Source organism: Podarcis liolepis (assembly GCF_965112155.1).
Source record: "Podarcis liolepis genome assembly, chromosome: 2".
Classification (NCBI taxonomy): domain Eukaryota; kingdom Metazoa; phylum Chordata; class Lepidosauria; order Squamata; family Lacertidae; genus Podarcis; species Podarcis liolepis.
In genome coordinates this window covers 85,590,067-85,606,315 of record NC_139555.1, presented here as the reverse complement: position 1 = coordinate 85,606,315, position 16,249 = coordinate 85,590,067, and the positions used below count along the sequence as shown (strand labels likewise).

Sequence of the window (16,249 nt, the reverse complement as noted above, 5' to 3'; positions counted from 1 at the left end):
ATATTATCCTTATCACAAGGGAGACCAAAGCAAGTGGCATCAATTCAACAATGGCCACTGCAGTCTCTGGCAATAAGAATTAGGGAAGCTGAATCCCACTCCTGGAAGGCAGAGCTAAGGAAGAGACGGCCAATGCATTCTCTAAGCCCTAGAAGCTACTTTTAATGTGACTTAAAATAAGCACAGAAGCTGAATCAAGCAAAGATCATTAAGGTGTAAATTCAGCCCATTTCACGTTGCATCACCACATAACGTGTTTATTGAAATGTTCATAACTGCTACAGGCCACACGTAGTCACATACTGTCAAGGCAGCCTAAATGACGGAACTTGGCTCCTTAAACACAAAACATGGATTGCATTTAAAGTGGGGAAGCTTCTTAATGTAGCTCCAAGCATATTTGCAACATCTTGATTACGTGGCTTTTGGCAAATACTGAAGACACACCTCTTTATCCCAGCTTTTGACACTTGAGTTGAGTGTTTTTAGGACCCACCTTATTTTTGTGTTGCAAGTTGTTTTTAACTGTTTTTAACGTTGTGTTTTAATTGCTGTGACCTGCCCCTTAGGGTGAAGGGTGTGTTAATAAAAACAATGCACACTGTTTTCCACAGCAAGCATATGAAGATGGGACAGCATACGTGTGTAAACGGGCATCTTTAAATACACCTGCACAATCATAGGAGGAGCCACTCGTACGTGTCATCCACACATTACGTCAGCCACAGAAAACACCACAGCAATACTGGTGGTGGACATGCAGCTAAACGTTTGCCCTACAAACCATTGATCTGTTCTCATTAACAAAGGTGGCTGTGACCCAGTCACTGGATTCCACTGGACTGTGTGGCCCAGTCACAGCACACTGTGATCCCCTGAACAAGGACGCACTGTGGATAGTGAGCTTATGGGACGTCTGCTTCATCGAGACTCTGGCACCAATTTTCTGCAAGCCACAACACTTATTTGTTTCCTCAGTTTTCCCAACAGCCTCTTGACTGTCTTAAACTTTGTCGTGTTTTTCAAAGCCGCCTTTACCAGTGACAAGTGGGAGCTGGTATGCAATTAAAAATATATACACTGTACAATTACGAACCATGTATTTTTGAATGCTCACATATTTCCACAAACCGAAAGGAAGCCACAAGTTATCACGTCCTTCAATCAATAAAGTGTGGGGAAAGCATCCTGGGGCCAGGATTGTCCCACATTATATCAGTCTGGGCTCAGCCAAGGGCCTCATTGCCAAAAGCAGACAGCTCTGCGGCTTGCGCAAGAGAAGTTTAAAATACTAACATGCACACAAAATTTAACACTTCCTATTTTGGAAAAAGTTCCACCAATCCCTGATATGTTTCACTGCCTCTTTTCTCCCCTCAGTTTTGCTGGAGGCACTGGCCTGAAAAACAGGTTTTTGGCTTTCTGAGAGAACGTCTTGCTTGTTCTCCCATCAGAGGTGGCAACCCCATTTTTGAAACATCAGGGATGGAAACAACAATGTCACCGAAGAACAGGTCAAGTCAACAGAGCTCCCAGCAGTGCTTTGAGGATCAGAGCCTAAAGCGCTCGAAGCAAAAAGTCTTGTTTATATGCCTGCACTTCTAGGAATGAAAATGACTAAGGTAGGGGGAATGACATGCAGAGGAGTGAAAAATGTACCATAGTAACTCAAGAGGATTTCACAGGGAGAGCTATTCCTAGACAAAGTGTCTCTCAACCTTTTCACTATAACATCTTGACATTATACATTTAATAATTTAATAAGCTGAAATCCTATGCAACCTTACTCAGAAGTAAGATCCAGTGGGGCAGTGGTGAGAGCTACAGATACAAGATGGGATTTCTCCGGCCTCTATGTGGAGAGATGGAGGGAACATTGGGTACATGTTGATGGGGGCAGTGAGGTGGCTTGGAAGTTGAACAGAATACGTTCCGGAAGTCTGTTCTACTTCCAAAATGTTTGGAAACCAATGCACAGCTTCTGATTGGCTGCAGGAAGTTCCTGCAGCCAATCGGAAACCGTGTAAGCCGCGTTGGATGTTCGGCTTCCAAAAATAGTTCGCAAACCAGAACAGTCACTTCCGGGTTTGCAGCGTTCGGGAGCGAAAACATTCAAGAACTAATCTATTTGAAAACCAAGGTATGATTGTACCTGATCATGCGTTTCTTGGGGAGGACACTAGGGGCTTGGGGGGAGGTGGGGGGGAGCCCAACCCACCACACCACTGTCCAGTTGTATGCAGTCCCCAACCCATTGATCATTACATTTGGTCCTAGGGGCAGTAAGTTTGCTCATCCCCGTGAGTAAAGCTTCACAGACACAGTGCTTTTTTGGGGGGGGGCACATTTTGTGAATCTAAGTTTGGCCTCATTGAGGGGCAGTATTTCAATATGAGTAGGAAAATGAGAGTACCCCTAAACATTTATTTTAGGGGAAAAACACTGCATAGACAGATTAACATTTCTCTCTCCTTCCTTCAGTTAATCAGTGGAGCTTTGCTTGATGGACCACAAGTAAAGATCTTGGGACTCAGGTCTCTTAAAGGACCTTCTGAACAATACAAACATGCATCTTCTTCCCTGTCCTAATAGAAATATGACTGCAGGTAAGTAGCTCAAGGATTGTTTCTTTCCTCGTATCCTAAGCTGGCAGAATCACAATGCACCATTCCCTTCAACCACAAAAGCCAGGGATAATTGAAGCTGTCAATGTTCGACAGAAATAAACTTCAATGCTCCTTTAAATCTTGATCTTAAACACCACTGATGGAACTTGAACTTCTTTAAAAGCCGTTTTTATGTCTGTTACATTCCCTCGCCCCCCGACTTACTCTACAAAAGATTAGAGGTGGCATCCATTTATTCATTTTAAACGAGCTAACAGTTTACTTCACGGTCCTCCCAAAGGCACCTTCACCAAGATTCTGCAATATGCAAATGTTTCTACATGCAATTGACTTAAAACCAGAGTTAATCAAGTAACACATTTTAATCCCCTGACAATCCTAGAGCCATCCCTTTATTGTCAAGGGGACTGCTCCCTTGGAAATGTAAGTATGTGTTGCGGGACCAGCCAGATATGACAGATGCAGTCACATTTCTTTGTTCATGCGTCTGCCTGCAAGGTAGTGTAATGCAGCAAGGTCGCGTAATAAGATAAACTTTTCCCTCCCCTCTCATCTCATTGCACTGCCTTGCTGCAGGTATTTCCCAGTCCAGCAGCGGTGTTGGAAGTAAGTGGAGTTAAGGAGAAAAGTGCCTGGAAAAACAGAGGGTGGGTCCTAGTATGTAATGCCAAACCCGTGGTTTGAAGTTGGCTTGCTTAGCAAACAACCATCATTTGTTTTAAATCAGCATTTCTGGTTCACACATGTAACACTAAGCCAACATTCTTCGAAAATGAAAGTGACCTCGGCAGAAGTCCTCCTATCGCTTTGGGAAGGATTCAACTTCCTGCTAAGGCGATCACTCCCTCAAGGCAATCATTTTGGTTTGCCAGATGGAATGAGCCCCCTCCCCCCCCCCCAAATGCTGTTCCAAGTCTTTGCCTAACAAACCCCCAGAGCCAATTTCATGGGGTATTGCGGGGGGAGCCCCATTGCACAAGTCTTTATACAGGGCTTCTACTGACAGGACTCATTAGTTGAATCCCGCCCTTTCCCCAGGCTTGCTGAGGTTCACCCACATAGTGCTAAACCGTAGTTTAGTGTTATGTGCAATTAGTTTTTAGCTGTAAGGATTTAGCTTCACAAACCTATTTTCTTGTTTAAAAAAGGAGAGTGTGAATGCTTTAGAACACAATCCTGTTGGCCGTTCCTTGGGAGTAAGCCCCTTTGAACTCAGTGGGACTTACTTCTGATTGGGCATTCAGCATCTTGCAGGATCGGTTTCCAAAGAGCCCAGTAAGGCACAGTGGGCCTAGGAGATAGTGAAGTCAGCTCAGATTCTATGTTTAGTTCACTGTCTCTGAATCGTATGAAAACAAGCCTCTCCCATTGTGGAGGACAGCTCTGCTTTAGTGAACTCCTAAGAAAACATGAATCACTCAACACTTATCAGTTCAAAACACCCGTGCAATTAACAAGACTTCTTTTTTTCCTATGGTATAATTATATACATTTTAATGCAATTACCACCCCTGTATTTTGTACATTAAACAGTAGGCAACCAAAGGAAGAGAGAGGCACTTTATTTTTCTTGGCTGAGCATTCCTGAAAAATAATAATATATTGCGAAACTGACTTGCCTGGTGATGCCGTCTCTACAAGATTTTTTAAAAGAAAATAAAAAAATACGAGGTGAGGAGGAGAACAAGACAGAACGATGCTAAAAAAAGAATTAAATTGCAAAAAAGCCCCACATTTCTCCACTGCTATAGGAAAAGTTATGGCTTGTGCAGGATGCCACATACACCAGCAACTGGGCCCTAGCAACCTCAGCACCTGTGTCAAATCCACCTCCCTCCAACCCTGCCCCCAACAGCCATTGAAAAGTAAAAGCAAATAAATAAAACAAATGACCGTCAGTCAGTTCCCCCAGTCCCTGAAGCCGAGGTCATTAGGCAGATTAAAGTTCCCAAGCTTTGGCCAGAGGCACAGTTAGCAAAGTGCAGTTAAAGTGCCCAAATTGGATTACTACTTCTCCTCGGTCTCAGTGCCAACTTGGCCAGCAGATTGGATGTGTGAGATAGGAAAAGCGGGGCGGGGGGGGGGAGTGGGGAGGAGGGAGAGCCCACAGGCTGCTCTGCAAGCTGTCAGCCTTAGCAAAGTGGGCTCCTGCAAGAGCTGAAGAGAAGCGCTGGAGCTGCAGAGTCAAGACTGTGTCAAAGACGCAGGGGGGTTCTGATCAGGCAGCGGGAGGGAAGTGCACTCTGCGCACCCTCAGAGACACGCCTAGTATTATTTTGCCTGTGACACGACCAAGCTGAAATACATTCCTGACACAGCCACCAAGTGGGAGGCAATGCTTTCAGCAGAAATAAAGAGTCGTCTCCCTGGAAAGAAATGATAGCATTTCCAGAGGACCTCTGAGGGAAGGTGGATAACAGCCCACTTCAGCAGAGGTTTACGGCGAACCAAACGAAAGCCAATCTGATTTTACCCGGCAGGCCACCTTGTAGAATGTCCATCTTTCATACGCAGTAATAGTCAGCGTTTTTGATCCAGGATCAGAGCAACAAGTTTTTACTCTCAGTGATACAGGCAGGCAAAGGTACTAAGAATGCCACCCAAGAGGCTATGAAGACCAGAGAATGGGTTTTCCAGTGCGGCTATTTAAGAAGCATTTATGTGCGTACCTATCCTTCATGGTCACCTGAAATAGCAGGCATCAGAGAGCAAATTGCTGCTAGGCAGCAAAGGAGTTTTCAATGTTCTGCGAGAATTTGGGGGTTTGGGGGAGGGGGGTTCTTTTCTGTAGCAAGCAGGAGTCACTGGAGGATCGGAGAACAGAAAGGAGCAACTGCCAAGGCAGGAGGCAAAAGAAAGGCCCACAAGTGGAAACTGTGTCTCCTGCCTCAACTCTCTCTCCTGCCACCTCTAGCAAGAAATATAGAAAGGGGAGCACAGAGCACTCCACTCTTCTGTAGGTGGTTTCTACCTCGCCACATTGAGGCAGGGTAAAGTATTACAGTAAACCCTTTGGCAGAAGAAAAGCAAAATACACAAGATTGCAGATTCTGCAGAGTATTCCTTTCCCCCCAAAATCCTTTAATGTATCAGAACAGTAGGAAGAGGTCCTCAAACGGATATAACAAGTAATTTGGTCTACAGTTCCAGCAGATGGCTCCGAGGGCCATGTGGGAAACTCACTCGCATCAGGAGCAGCACCTCAACACCTTCCACATGCGCTGCGTCAGGAAGTTTTTGGGCACCACATGGCAGGACAGAATCTCAAACAAAGAGACGCGCTCTCCTCAACTACATTCCCAGCATGTTCGCACTTCTTGTCCACACTGGCTTGGTCATGTCCACAGAATAGAAGATGGCAGGATCCCCAAGGATCTACAGGGAGCTGGCTTCAGGCACCAGGCCCATTGGCAGACCAACTCTGCAATACAAAGATGTCTGCAAACATGGCATAAAGGCTAGCGCATTAACCCCACCATGTGGGAATCCCTTGAAGACAACAGCAGCGCCTCTTGACTATCAGTCAGGTTGTGTATCCACAGTAGTGTCCAGAGGAGGAATGACCACTGAGATGAGCACAGAGAGAAGGAATACCATGATGCATCTGCAGCAGCACAACTGGATGCCTTCACCTGCCCCTGCTGCAACAAAACATCTCTCTCCCATGTCAGTCTCTACAGCCACAGCAGGCGTGGTAACTCTCCAACGTTTTGCCTTCACCTCCAAAGGTTCACTCTTCCATTGTCTCCCGAGACAAACTGATGCCAGCAAAACACATGGGCCTGCACACACTCCTCGGTTCCTCAACAGTAAATGAGGACAGCAAACACTCCCAGCCTATCCCTTCCACTTAATGCTCCTCTCGCAGAGTTTACAAAGAGAAAATACTTTAAACAAAAGACTCAGATAATCTTGGCAGCTGTAAAATGTCATCACTTACAAAACTAATCTTATGGAGTTTAATTACATAATATTATGAGATCATCTAGCATCTTCACTCACCAGAAGTGGAAGGGAGGAAAACCCTTTACATTTAATTTAGGCTGAGGTTTGACATCTGAAGTTCAGCGACTGTTCAGGCAACTGGAAGGGAATTTCAGCATTTTGTTCCACAGAGAACAAAGAGGAGAGGTTGGGGCAGGTGCTTTCTGTGCCCCTGCTAAATGAGGAAAACCTCCAACGTATATACTACTTGTTTTAAACAAAACTCTCAATGGTCAGTTAATGTTTCTCCGGTATCTAAAAGGCATTTGCCTGGGGTTTAAAGGGTCTGGGAACAGGGGATGACACAAAAGCAACAGCAGCAAAGGTCAAGCTGGAACAGAAACACATCATCCAAAAGTAATGGCTGCTCCAGGAGGAAATGCACAGACATGACTGAGCTTTTTATTTGAGGAGCAGTGTGGTTTCTTTAGCTCTTTTCTAAACACACGGATTGACCGCCCCTAGAAGTGCTGAGCGGCTGCTCTTCACAGGGTGAAACTGGACCCACACCTCTTAGCAGGTCAAAAGACATCCTTTATGAAAAGGCATTACCCACGCTTGAGATGAACTGAATTTGCTAAGTACACCTTCCTTTTATCCACCACTTCAGCATCCTACCACAAAAGGCTTTTGATCAAATAACACACCCAAATATATCTGGACGAACAAGTTGTGTGCGTTTACACACACAAAAGCGAGGCGTATGCACTCACAGTCTGCCAGCTGCCAGAAGAATCGCCTTGGGTATCAGAGATAGGCAACAATGAAAAATCCATGTGCAACACCATTAAATCCAAAAGCAAATAGCACCCTCACATATGCCTTTCTCACTGCTAATTCCCATGACATAAGGTCACTTAACACAACACTACTTGCGTGCTACCACTATTTAGTAACAGTGACGGTCTGGGACATATCCTAGGGCGCATATTCCAAACATGTGGGGCAGTGGCTAGTCTTGTGATACCTCAGTGTCATCCGTTAGAACTGAACCCACAAGAACACTCCCCTACAGATACACACTGCAGGGGAGTGTTGGTACTTGTGGGGCAAACCTGTATTTCAGTGAAACCTCACCACCATTACGGGTCATCTCACTGAGGAATCGCAAGAGTTGGAGGGATCTTTGTAGGCAATCTGGTCCAGCCGTTTGCTCAACGCAGGAAATTCAGGGTCAGGGCATCCTCAAGAGATGGCTGCCCAGCCTCTGCTTGGAAGACTTCCAGTGAGGCAGAGCTCCTCATCAGGTAACTGGTTCCATTGTTGGAACTACTCTTAGACTCAACTAATTTCTCCTAAGGTTCAGCTGAAACCTACCTTTGTATAACTTAAGATCCCATTCTGCCCACTAGGGAAGCAGAGGACAAGTCTGGGCCCGTCTTCTATGTGACAGCCCTTCACGTATTTGAATGGTGCTATTGTTTCCCCCTCAGCTTTCTCAAGGCTAAACGTAGGCAGTTCCTTCAACCTCTGCTCATTGGACTTGGTTTTCCATAACCCTGGCTATAGCTCCTGCTGTTTAGACCCATCTTCGTTTCCCTCCTCTAGCTCTGATCAAAGTTAGCTATATCCTAATTGAAGGATGGCACCCAGAACAGGGCAGAGTGCTGCAAATGTGGTCTGACTAGTGCAGAATAAAATGAAACTAATATTTATTTGACTTGGTTCTTTTAATGCAGTCTAAAGACATTGGCGTTTTATGAAGACACGTCACACTGCTGACCCAAGTTCAGCTTGTAATCAGCTAGGATCCCAAGGTCCTTTTCACATGTACTGCTGCCAAGCCAAGTATCCCGTCCTATACTTGTGCATTTTATTTTGCCCTTGCATTCATCTCTATTGAATTTCAGTTCATTAGTTTCAGCCCAGTTTTCCATTCTAACAATATAACTTCGATTTTTATTCATTTTCCCTGCAATGTTAGGTGCTTTTAAGAACAAAGAACAATCCAACTCTGCCTCCGTCCCACCAAATCCCTTTACCTTTAACATTAAAATTTTGTATTGTGCCTTTCCCCCATTTAAACCTCACAACAAACCCGTGAGGTAGACTGAAAGTGACTTACCCAAAGCTGGCTATTAAGCTTCACATAGCAGACTGGAGATTTCCCACTAACCACTGCCCCACATCGCACAGAATATGGCGTACCACAATCAGACTAGAGGCAAGTAAGGTTCACCACTGCACTAGATGTTTACTGTAGGGTGATGGATGTAGCAAAAACAATTCCATGAAATCACACATATTGTGGCACATACTGGAGCAGAAAGTGGAAAACCCAGGGTCATAAGAGAAACTTATGTCTTAGTATATCTTAGAGAATCTCCATGTTTGGCAGCAACCATGTTTACCCAGACTATATTGTTTTCCCAGACATGGGAAGCACAAACAGACACATGTTCTTAACACCCATACAAATGAGTGCACAAGGTTGTGCCTTAAAGTGACCTTCTGATACATGTGCAAAAGGATAGAAAGCTGTCATTCATATTTCACTGCTTCAGAAAACACCAGTGTACCTGCAGCAAACACAATCATGATGTATAAAAGGGTGGAATCACTCCCCTGTGTGATAGAGCAGTCTTTCCCAACCTGGTGCCCTCTAGGTGTTTTCAATTCCCATCAATCCCATGCACCTTGTTTGCCCTTGGAAAACAACAGTAAGCTAGTGAAGATGCTGAACTCTGGGTGTTGTATGCTTCCAGAAGGCCACTCATCAGGAGGTCAGTTGCAACGCATTACATCTATTTCATAATCAGAGGAAGCCCAACAAAAAGCAAATCACAGGATATGTTCCACTGTGGTGGCTCAACACTTCTCAGTCTAGTTTTTACTTGCCACCGATTTCTGTATCACTTTGGCTAAGTCCCCCTAGTATTTTACCATTATATGACGGCAAGGTTGAAGACTGGAGGAAATGTGAATGTGCTTGAATGCAAAGGAGCATTAACAGATGTACACAGATGTCTACAGTTGTGGGTGTGGGTGTTTGTCCTCACAACACCCCAGTAAGGTAAAGCAACACTCTTGCATCTCACTCCACAACTTATAAAACAGAGATAATAGCATGGTGCTATCTTTCAGGGGTACTGTGAGGATAACTGTGTACTGTATGTACTGCAGGGCAGTTAAATTTCTATGGATGTCGGCTTGGTATAAGCATCTCGGATAGGTAATTAGTGCCTCTGGGCCTCTGTGTGCATTTGTTTTATTACAAAGGAGACTGTTAGGGATAGTGATGTGGTTCAAAATAAATTTGAGTCAGATGTGATGCCAATAACTGCATCCTGCAAGCAGCACTCACACTGACCCCAGGGGGCATTTGCCTACTTCAGAAACAAAAGGTAAGGTTCCTCAATTGAACACTCTCCATTCAGGCAGGAGACAAGCCCCCTTACAGACACAAGTGGCAGAGGGCATAAACTAACGCCAGAATTCATCATCAGTTCAGGAGTCATTCATAGCCTCCAATTCCCCAAAATGCACACCGTTCTCATAAGGCCTCTAGCACTGCCTTCCATTTTGGTCCCGACTCTCCTTGGGGAGGGGAGGAGTGAGCTTCAGTTATTTTTAAAAAATTGGTACCGTGCAGCAAACACACAAACACACACACACACACACACACACACCAGGCTGGGCAGCATTTAAAGTGTGTGTGTGTGTGTGAGAGAGAGAGAGAGAGAGAGAGAGAGAAAGAGAAACAAATTACCGTATTTTTCGCTCTATAACACGCACTCGACCATAACACGCATGTAGTTTTTAGAGGAAGAAAATCTGTAGGCATGCCACCCGTAGGCATTCCCTCCATAACACGCACAGACATTTCCCCTTACTTTTTAGGAGGAAAAAAGTGAGTGTTATGGTGCAAAAAATACGGTAAATTCCCTAATATTAACTTGTTAGAAACAAACTCACCTGAAATCAGTGGCATTTGTTTGCATGTTTAGGATCAAGGTAAAAACCACAATTCCCATAAGGTGAAATCTAAAAACTGAGTGAGTGACTGTATGAGACCAACTGGCTTAGCAAGGTAAATAGATCTGATTATGTGATTATCATGTGGGAAATGACTGTTTGTTGGGAGAACACGGGTTTTTAAAAGAATAAAATGGTGTGGGGAGATCCAGAAAAATAAAGTTTACATTCAATATACTATTTTTAAACGTTCTATTAAAGATAAATTAAGAACATTTTACATAAACATATAAAGCTGCTTTATACTAGATCAAACCCTTGGTCCATCTATGATGCTGAAGCAGGTGTGCATCTGGTCAGTGGATGTGAGACAACCTTTATGAACCTAACATATGCCACCTTGAGTACCATGATGGAAGTAAAGTGGGCTATAAATGTAGAAAATAAATACTTCTAGTTCTGGCTCTCCAGCGTCTCAGGCAAAGAAGCTTCCAAGCACTGCTACTTAAGATCCTTTTACAGTACAGTGGTACCTCGGGTTAAGTACTTAATTAGTTCTGGAGGTCTGTCCTTAACCTGAAACTGTTCTTAACCTGAAGCACCACTTTAGCTAATGAGGCCTCCTGCTGCTGCTGTGCCGCCGGAGCACAATTTCTGTTCTCATCCTAAAGCAAAGTTCTTAACCTGAGGTACTATTTCTGGGTTAGCGAAGTCTGTAACCTGAAGCGTATGTAACCCGAGGTACCACTGTACTTAGAAATGCCAGGAATTGAAGGTGGGACTTTTTACATATAATGCAAGTGCTCTATGAGGGAGTGACAGCCCCTCCCCATAATATCTGAAAACGATGGCACTTGCTAATGGAACAAGCAGTCCAGATCCCAATGGAGAATGTTGTCAACAACTGGACATATCTGAACCTAAGTACATAGTTTAATACACATTCTAATTTGGCAGGAGGGGTGTTTTATTGTCCCTGAAAAGCTTGCTATGGTATCACACAAATGGGACAGAACACCCAGCAATCCAACTGTGAAAAGCAAGAATCGCCCTCCGGCTATTGTTTTTGCAAAATCTACCAGAGAGGAATATATGCATGTTAGGCACAATGGGATCTGAATCCAAACAGGCAGATCAGGTTAAAGGGAGGAATCAGCAGGATCCAAAACAAAAATACAGATCCAGAGTGCAACACAGCGGATTACCATCTAGCATTCCCCACAGCGTCTTGCTCTGTTACACGATCACATATTTTGGATCTAAACTTCCTTCCCACCCACACAGACTCGATATTGTCTCAGCACCACCAGCACTGTAATTTACTAATATAAAACAAGTTGAACTATGCAAACAGTCTGAAGCAGAAGATCTTATTTTTAAGCCTCTTCTCTTTATAACCCACTTAAGAAATTATCTCTGCCTCTAGCTGCAAGTTGTAGGGGGATGGCCTGCTAATTTGCTTTGATTTCCTCACTCTGCACAATTTGGTCACAACCAGTATCTTAAGAGAGAGATATCGAGTCACTCATTTTACCCACTGAGTACATACAAAAGACTTTGAGATTGTTCAGGAAGCAATTAGATGCTATACAGAGGGAAATGATGTTTTCAAATGAATAACCTTTGATGCAGTCAATAGCCCTGTGCTCATCCTTTGCAGATCCCTCTTCCCCATCATTGCAACAACAAAAAATGGATGAATAATTTTTATTCCACTGAAAGGGCAATAACCAACTGTATTCTAAGAAGTCTGTTTGCTTACAGATTTCATCTTAAGGGAGGGAGAAAACTACTTCCTAAAGGCAGCTTTCGATCTGAACTTTTCTTCCTGCTGTGTTTCTAAAAGGATTGTTGTAAATGTTAATTTGTACGATATTGAGGATACTTCCTTCAAAACACGTGGGCATGAGGGAGTGGGGAAAGGGTTTTTAACTAGAAAGGCTAAATCCCACACCTCTTCCTAATTTACCAGATTCCTAACTAGGTTCATTCTGTAACTACTGATCTCATGTAAATTCTGCCTATACCCTCCTTGCTTCACAATCCCCCAGTCAGAGCTGGTCAATCCAGACGCTTAATCAATATGCATAAACACACAGCTAAGGTGATGAGAGAGAATTTCACTGGATGGAAAGGAAGAATGCGCACACATAAAAAATCAAAGGGGGGAAAAGGATCAAATATTCATTTATTGATTGGACCCAGACCACATCTGAATGTCTGCAAAGCCCTGCACTCAAATATGCTGGAGCCTTGCGAGTGTGCTTTGGACACAGATTTTATACCTGCATCACATACACACACACATACACACACGTACAGAGGACCCAATAACTAGAACAGTGGTTCTAGGAAAGCAATTCTGAAAAGCAAATATGCAAGCAAGAGCTACACTCTGCATAAATGGGCTTATTTTTATTTGAACAAATTTATTCTTTACCTAGACATTTACCCTGTCTTCCCGAAAGGGTTCAGGGTGGTTTACAACCTCCAGTTTTTGTTTAATGTAAAGGCTTATACATATGCATTATGGATAACACCTACACACAACACACAACAGCCTCTCTTATTCACTCCACAGAGCTATATTTATCATCTGGGTGCAAGGAGGGTTGCTGTTGGGTGGCAGAGCTTCGGAGCCTTTCCTAAACTACACCATAATCAGCAAGAATAATTCATGAATGAATAACCCATAATATGGTGCTACGTGCTTTTCGAAGCGCTGTGCAAAGGCTCCCTGAATTCTTACAGCACTCCTGGTCCACAGATTCTCTCATTACCAGATGGGGGCAGAAAAAGGGGGGGCTATTCTGCTTAACGAACTAGGCTATACAAGAAGACCCATCAGCAGCCGCCACCCTTAATACCAATGAGGGCAGTGTGGGGTTGGAGTCACTGGACTGTTGGCTGGCCAGATTAGCTCCTGCTTGCCCATTAAGGAAGTTGACAAGCAAGGAGAAAGCGGTTTCCTTTTGGAAGGAGGAACTCTAGCAGCCTGGATGGAGGAAAGCCTCGCGGCAAGGAGAACCAAGGTGTGGGTACCTACATCCTGCCTCACAGCAGCGAGGCAGCCCCGCGGGGACTCTTCCGGCTCGGCTGGGGCATCTCTCGCTAAGCTCACGGGGCTTCTTCCCAAGCCAAAGAGACGGCTCGCTCCCCAGGCAAAGTTCTTCAACTCCGGGCGCCAGGAGGGACGGATTTAGGGAGAAGAGGGTCGGGCAGGCTTGGGGCAATGACGCCAAAACTAGGCTAGGGGAGAAAATGGTGTGTCCCCCTCCCTTTAGACTTGCTGTGGGCTGCAAGATTGTGCCCTGGGGGGTCCTCTAACTGCCCGATCTCAGCGGTCCACCGTCCCCGACATCCCAATAAAAGGAAAATAGTAATAATAATAAAAATATTTGCGATCAAACTTTTCCCCTTTGCAAATCAGGAGAGCGAGAGAGGAAGCAAGGGGGAATGGCTGGTGGAAATGACACGACCATCTCCACCGGGTTCATTGCGCCGACGAGGATGACTGGAGAGTTGAGTCACTTTTCGCACTGCGAAGCTGCTGCCCTCCCCTCGCCAGCCTCCGAAGCCAGAAAAGACAGTGTCTATCCAAAGCCAGCTTCTCTCTCTGTGTGTGTCCACACACACACTCTCCCCGCACACCCCCAAGGAAAAAAGGAAGGAAAAGATGCAATACAGCAGGCTTGCCGAGCCGCTCGTCAGGCGCCGGCTCCCTCCCTCCCTCCGAGTAAGGCGGAGGCAGGCAGGAGCTCCTGGAAAATAACCCACAAGCGCAAGGTAAATGCGGAAAGAGCTGGCAAGCGGCAGTCGGAGCGCCACGCTGCACCCGCGCAGCCACACACGCAGGCTGCCGTCCTCGCTCAGCTCTGCTGCAGTTTCCCCCCCCCCCCCGCCGCCTCCAAGCGAGCTCCGTCCTTGCCTACTTTTCCCCCTTCGCCCAGGCATGGTGTGCCGAGGGGTGTGTTTGCGGAAGCAGAAAGGCAAACAGAGAAACCTCCGCATGCACGGAACCAGCGCGGCGGCGGCACATTTTTTAGTGCCTCCAAAGCTCTCCAAGGAAGCGCTGCTGCTCCTCGTGCTCGGCCGCCGCCGCCGCCCTCCACTCCCGCTCGGCTTTCCCTCCCCGCCGCGCATCTCTTGCTAGCGTCGCTGTTACAACCACATGGGGATCCATTCCAGTCCTTTCCATTCCGTTTCCACCACCCGCCACTACGGCCGCCGCTAACCACGCGCGCACACACGCCCTTCTCTCGCGCGTCGCAAAGGCTGCCGAGGTGCCGCGTTCGCTACGCACACTTTTTAATTGCCAGCGCTCCTCCGCGTCTCATTGTCAACTCTTCCCGCTCCGAGCCTGCCTCGCCGGCCACATTTCTCTGCTTCCTTTTCACCGAAGGACCCATGCAGCCTCTCTCGCTCTTCCTGATGCCGAGATCCCCTCGGGAAAAAGCCTTCCGACCACACCATTCCGGGCTAGCGTTTTTGGCCAAGCGATGAGCCGGTCCCCTTTCTCACCCCACCCCCATGCCACATTGGTGTGTGTGCGCGCGCGCTCGTGTGTGTGCTCGTCTCACGCGCTTTCCCTACTTTACGATCTCCCCGGCACACACAGCGCACATACCAAAGACACAACCACCCCAAATAATAGCAGCGCCGCGGCGTCGGCGCCGCCGATCCCACCCAGCAAAAGAATCCAGCAAACTCCTCTCTCCTCCCGCATGCAAAAGAAAGGAATAAATCAACTAAATGGAAAGCGGGTCTCTCGCCGCGTCCGGAACCGCAAATCTCCGCCCCCCCCACCTCGCCCCCAGTAAAACAGAAAAGGCTTCCTCCGAGCTAAGAAAGGCTGAACATCTCCCCGTGTGTGTGTGTGTGTGTGTGTGTGTGTGTTTTGTGAGTGTGTCTCTCTTGAATGAGGCTCAACTATCTCGGAGCCAAGCCAGGGAAGCGGAGAAAGGCGTTTCGCTACGCTCTCTCAATCCTCTCCATGCAAACCACCTCTTTCGCGTCTTCCTCTCTGCAACGATCGCTTGCTTTTTTCAAACAAAACAAACATACAAAAAAAAAAAAGCCCACCCCAGAAACGTATCCACGGAAAGCCTCAAAGAGGAAAGTTAGACGGGGTGACTTACAGCTTGAATCGGAGCTTGCTTCGGAGGCGCCTGCCATGATTACATTCCACACCGAACAACCCCCGCGCTGCAACTCCGGGCTCCGCGCTCCACTTGCTTTTCTGCCGCCGCCGCCGCTGCTGCCCAGCATGAATGGAAAGGAATGCAGCGCAGGGTTCCAATGGAACTCCAGCCTCGATCTGACTTCCCAGGGAGGCAGACGGAGAGACACATTCAAAAGGGGCTGCAGTCGCTGCTCGGCTCGCCCGGATTCGGCCTCTAGAGGGCGCCCACACCTGTGCAGACCGGCGCGCTAGAGGAGAGGAGGAGGAGAGAAGAGAATGAAGAGCAGGCGAGGGGAGGCCCGCAAGCCGAAGGAGGCTGGCGCGCTCTTAAAGGGGCAATGCCGCCCGAGGAGCCTTAAAAGCGGTGATGCTCGCAATGGCTTGTCGGAAGAACCGAGGGTGCCGCAGGAGGCGGGGCGGGGAGAAATCGTCTCGGGAGCAAGAATGGGTCGGCAGCAACACTCTGGACGTGGAAAAACGTGTCTTGCTTTGCTTTACAAGGGGATGGTTGTCCGGTTTTGCAAAGGGATGCAAAAGCTGC

At 46.5% G+C, this 16,249-nt stretch overlaps 1 protein-coding gene across 6 annotated transcripts in view; it reads right to left on the bottom strand.

Annotated features, from left to right (window-relative positions):
- Positions 1–15,953, bottom strand: part of PLXNA1 (plexin A1) — a 299,945-nt gene extending 283,992 nt beyond the window's left edge. For 2 of the 6 annotated variants that reach the window (XM_083489156.1, XM_083489161.1), the window contains exon 1: positions 15,665–15,945. The gene's annotated coding sequence lies outside the window, so the exon portion shown is untranslated. Of the gene's footprint in view, positions 1–14,829; positions 15,069–15,664 lie in introns of those variants that run through there. The other 4 variants (XM_083489157.1, XM_083489160.1, XM_083489159.1 and 1 more) reach the window with 3 other exon arrangements.
- Positions 15,954–16,249: the final 296 nt, after the last annotated feature.